Raw genomic sequence first — 5821 nt, forward strand, 5'->3', positions numbered from 1 at the left:
CTGAAACTTCATTTTTGAGTATTTTACTTTATACTTTGGACCTTGCAGCTGTGATAAGCTAAGGATCTCCAGAAAGGGAGATTCTCCTGGGATATCTGGGTGGGTCCAATGTCATTACAGAGTTTTCATGAGATGTCAGGGGACAAGAGTCAGAGAAGACTCAATGACGACGGAGACACCAAATGGGAGGGGCTGTGAGCCAAGGGATGCTGGCGGCCTTGGGATGCAGCAAAAGGCAAGGATAAGATCCTCCCTGGAGCCTCCAGAGGGAGCACAGCTCTGCCAACACCTTGATTTTAGCTGGTTAGGCCCCGTCAGACTTCTCACCTCCAGAACCATAAGATAATAAATTTGTGTTATTTTAAGACAATCAATTTGTGATAGTTTGTTACAGCAGCCATAGGCGACGGACAGGATCCTATGTACTGGTATAAAATATTCAACCTGAGAAGTAAGAAGGGTCTTTAAACTGATCCTGGATTCATACTTCTCCTGGAGCAAGTTTCCCCTCTGGTCCAGCCACTGGTACATTGTCCAGACTGCCCCTACTAAGAACATTCCACTCCCTGGAAGCCAGCCCCAGCCATCATGAAGGGGAGATGGCTTGACTGTGAGTCTTTCCGTCCAACTCACTCACTCTACCGTGAGGTTGGAAGGACCCAGGGGCCTTGGGGACCCTGATCCATCATTGAGACCCTCGGGGGTCTGGCTGTTTCTGTGGTCCAGGCTTCCTGCTCCCAGGACCATGTCATCCCTGCATGTTGCAGAGGGGTCCCCGCTCCAGGTGCTGGACCCCATCCTCTGAGACCCAGCTCAGCCTCCTGCCATATTCACAGATTCACAGAATCACAACCTCACATCTTTGGGAGGTGGGGCCATTATTCTGTTTACCAAAGGACCCTGGTGCCATTTTTGAAATATAACAAATGATTCAATTTTAAAAAGTTCAATTTGGGGTGTTTATTTTCCTGTACCTCAAACTACAACAATTTCTTCTAGTTTATGGTTAGCTCTAATCCTAAAGAAATACAATGGCTACTAATGTGACTAGTGATCAGGCTGATTTCTCACTGGGACGTGGAAGTATTGTGGGGGTATGGACAGGCTTTGTGGGGGTATGGACAGGCTTTGTGGGGATATGGACACCTCACCTGCGGTTTTCAGTTTGGCGCAGTCACAAGAGGCCTTTTGGTGACTCTGCAGAAAGCTCCTAACTTACCCTCAGGCCTTTTCTGAAGAACTGGCACAAGGAATTCCTGGGTCTATTTCAAGAGCAATGGCAACCGCTTTGGGCCGACGACTTCTGTGACATTATCCCTGGGAGTTTTCGGAAGGATTTTTTGAGACCCTGCCATTCTAGAAAACAAACAAACAAACAGACAGACAGAGCAGCAGGCCCCTCAGGGCAGGGTGCTGAGAAGGAGCCTTCTCCACAAGCAGGTCCTGCGGGAGGGGGGTCATGTTGTCCATTTGCTTGTTTGTTTGTCTCTACAAAGCAGGAGGCAGAGGGAGGGTGTGCCGGGTGCTGACAGTAAGGGCGGTTGGGCATTGCCTGGAATAAGTTGAAAAAGAATAATAAAATCGGACCGTTTTTGATCATCCCCATGTGCTAGCAATGCTAACCATGGCGGTGGGAAAAATACTCCTGCATGGCCAAGACTCTTCTTTTGCTCCATATGGAAAACACTTGTTCAGTCATTGTTTTAATAATACATATTGAAACTTCAAATTAGCACAGTTGTTATTATTCACACTTCACTAAACTCTGCCCTCTGCAGGGGGGTTAATGGGAGAACCCCCAGCTGCGCGGCTGGGACTTCACAAGGTGGCTGGGTTGCCGTGTGGTCTCCAGTCCCAGTGCCACCTGTCACCCCTTTGACCTGAGATTGACAGTCCATGACCGTGGCCTTCACCTCTCAAGAGTTTTCATTTTTGCTCAGTGTTTGGAGCTGTGAGACAGGGCCACCCTGCAGTTGGAATGTTTTTATGGAGGAAATGCTCACTTTAGCTCATACATCAAACATTGTCTAAACGTGAATAATATCTAGAAAATGTAATGTATTCTGTAGTCATGGCTAAATGTCTTAGAGCAAGAAAATAAAATCTGGCACTGCCTGTGGCTCAAAGGAGTAGGGTGCCGACCCCATGTGCTGGAGGTGGTAGGTTCAAACCCAGCCCTGGCTGAAAACTGCAAAAAAAAAAAAGAAAAGAAAGTCTACAAAAATGGTATGATTCAGTAATTTCCTAAACTACTGTTAATGCATGATACATTAGCTACAAAAATTACTCAGTGTCCTGTTGTAGGCTAGTACCTTCTCTAGATGACCCAGTTTCATCAACACCATCTTATTGGTGACTGGACGATTATTTCTATAAAATCTCATTTCAGACTGTAACCAAAGGATCAGGTTTAAAGTATTGTGGAGATTTTTTGACTGCTGGGAAAAAAAGAAGTGAGCTTATTTCCTTTCTCATACTGCACTACAGATTTATTTATGTATTTTTTTTTTTTTACCAGAATCATTGTATCTATGAAATGCAATAACAGAACATTTTCACTGGTTATGTTTCTTTTCTAGTCATTATTATTGTTATTTCACTTCATAATTATTATAAAAATAATTTTGTCTCCTTGGGAAGGAGGCATTGAAGCAGAAGCTTCCCTGGGGTCAGACACTCGGGCCCTCCAGGAATGTCATTTCTCCAGCTAGAGAAGTGCTGAAGCCTGGGTCACAATCTCGGGCCTTAGACCCTTCACGCCCGTGATTCGCAGCTGCTGTGCGGCACGCTGGTATTCTGTGAGAGGATCTTAGGTACACCGCAAAGATTTTTAAAGATCATTAATTAAATTATTTTCAAAAGAAGTTCAAAGCACAGTAGGTATACTCTTTTTTTAAACTCTTTTTTTTTTTTATCAATTAAATTTAAGTGGGCCACAGAAGTTTAACTGTAGGTTCAAGTGTGCTGTGAGATAAAAAAGGTGGAAAAACACTGCCTCCTGCCCTCTGATGGGTGGGTGGGCCTCATTGCAGGGCTTAGGAGCTCAGGAAGCCCCAGTGCCTCATCTGTGTCCTCAAATACCAAGTGTTTAAACAGGACCATGTGCTGCCTGCCAGCTGCCTCGTGGAGTCAGGCATCTCATCTCCCTCGACTGTCTGAATCTGTGGAGTCAGGCATCTCATCTCCCTCGACTGTCTGAATTTGGGGCTTAGGTGCTGCAGAGGGGAGGATTACTCTTGGGAAAAAAGGGAATAGGGTCCCCACTTGCTTTTACTTAAATATGCCTGAGGGGTTGAGGTGTCCCCACAGGGGCCTGGGGACGGAACCCATCTAGAGGAATGAGGGGTCTAAACACCGAGCACTGGAACTCTGAAACTCCACCTGAAAGCTGTCTCCGGGCCAGCTGAGCAGTGACCAGGGTCGCCATCTGGACGCAGCAACCCTGATACTGTTTCTGCCTGGTAGAAGAGGCTCCCCGGTGTGAACTGAAAGGTACTTCAAGGGTGAGCTGAAAGCAGATGTGACGTTTGTGGCCCACAGGACCTCTCCGTGGGACACCCCTGCCTGCATGTTCTCCTTCTCTTGAGGACCCCACGAGCTAGATACAAAGAGGGTGACCTACCCCACTGCTGAGGGGAACAGGCATCTGTGTGATAGCCAGAAGCAGAGCTGATTCATAGACCTGCCTAAACACTTCTCTGCTTATTTGGGAATATCTGAGCAGAGAAATACTCAGAAAAGGCTTGGCTGCATTTCAGAAGTGCCGGTGGGGGCCATTAGAGCCGATGGCTGAATGTCAGGGTGGCCTCATTTGTATTCCAGCAGCGAAGCACAGGTCACACATGACAAAGTCATCCCCCAAAGCAGTGAGACCCCAGTAATACTATCCACCATGGGGCTGAGCTGCTTACAGGAACTAATCAATTTAGCCATTTGAAATCCATTTCTAGAGAAATTGTCTGTGCCCAGGCACTAAGCTATTTACGCAAGAAACATGCTTGCCTTTTCAAAGGAGCCTCCATCGTGTTTGATCAATAGACAGGTACCACATCCAGAAAATGCCAGCAGAGAGAAGCCTCTGACGGCAGTTTTTTGAGAGATCAAAAATGGAGGCGGTATAAGAGGGAAAAGAGATCTAAATAAATAAACAAACAAATAAATAAAAAGGTAAAAAAGAACTGAGGAATAGACAGGCTAAAATCAATCCATGCAAACAAGGCATAGAGGTTGCAGAGCTTAGGGACACTACTAGCAAGAGGGAGGCTGCTGAGAGGAACCCCCAAACCTCAGCTCGGGCTTGCCTCTGAGCGCCACACACTGCTGGCACAGTGGAGGCACAGCTGCACCTGGGGACCCCAGGAAGCCCAGGAGATTTGGTGTCATCAGTTCCCAGCAATAGTACTGCCCTCCCTCTACAACCCCTCTGGCTCCCCACTGCCCTGCCATGAGCTTAGTCTCCCATGCTCCCCACAGGAAACCTACTCAGCTCAACCCCTTCACTCCCTGAAGCCCTGTCTCCTACAGGCAGGGCTGAGCTGCTCCCCGACACTTCTGGCTCACTCCCAGATGTCTCTGACCTTTCCAGGGATTCATGAAGAGCAGGGGGATAGAATGGTCTGTGGGAAGGACAGAGGCCAGCTGAGGATGCCGTGATAGCAGCTCTGGCACAGCCCTGGTGGGGAAAAGGAAGAATCCAGCCGCTTTTCAGCATGGCCTGAATTTAAGGCACAATGAAATTCTAATTCTAATAACAATTGATAAAAGTAATTAGCAAAAGGAGGGTCCAGCAACCACCAAAACCAGGCAAGAATAAAACAAACACTGAAAATCAACTAAAGTCCTAAAAAGTAAGACAAATACCTGGTGATACGTGCTGCTGGTGTAACCTATGAAAAGACTCCCGTTTTGCTCACTGAACGTGTTCTTAAATCACGTTAAGACCCAGGAAGAACAAAAACTGATACAGTGGAACCTCCACAGCTGACCACCCCCTACGCTGACCGCCTCCTTACGCACTGACCTAGTTATCACAGCCCCGACAGGCCTCACCCGTGCGCATCAGTACAGCAGGCCAGGGTCCTGGTGTCAACCACCTCTGTGTTGACCGGTGTGTTGCTGTCTCCTGGGTGGTCAACTCACGGAGGTTCTACTGTAGACCTGGTCTCTTTAGAACACAAATCTGTCAATTGCTGCAGACCTGTGACTTCCTTAGTGCCCATGATGACCTTGGATTTTGTGCTGCCACATCCTGTCTCCCTGTGCCTTCCAGAATCTTCCAACGAGCTGGGCGCCCTGGACACTTCCATGGAAAATTAAGTTCTGGAGGGAAAAAAAAAAACCTATAGAAGGGAAGAAAATAATTTCTGTGGGCTCTGGGGGAAAAAAGGATATGAAAATCACTCAGCGGTTTGTTTTAGATTTCCTGAGGTCAGGAGGCCGCCTTGAGCAATTCAGAACTTTAATATAGGAAATCATTTCTGCATTTTATTGTTGGGCCTAGGAACACATCTCTATTACCAGTAACCAGTGAGCAGCCGGCGCACACTGACTTCTACTAGGAGAGAACAATCCCGCTGAGACTGACATCCCACCTGGTGAAGTAGCAGGCTCATCTGAAGCAGGGAATAGACCCCAAGTGGCTTTACCATGTTTTAAGCACTAGTCTGATGCTACATTTGAAAATGTAACTGCCCTCAGATACTCTGTTTTTAATCAGTACCAGATCCATAGCATTTCAGACACTCTGATGCAATTCACATCGGTAAATCTCATTGAGAGGTGATGTTTTCCAGTAAAAAGAACACCAGTACCATCCCATTCC

Source organism: Otolemur garnettii, unplaced genomic scaffold (assembly GCF_000181295.1).
Source record: "Otolemur garnettii isolate 467f Iridium unplaced genomic scaffold, OtoGar3 scaffold00273, whole genome shotgun sequence".
Taxonomy (NCBI): domain Eukaryota; kingdom Metazoa; phylum Chordata; class Mammalia; order Primates; family Galagidae; genus Otolemur; species Otolemur garnettii.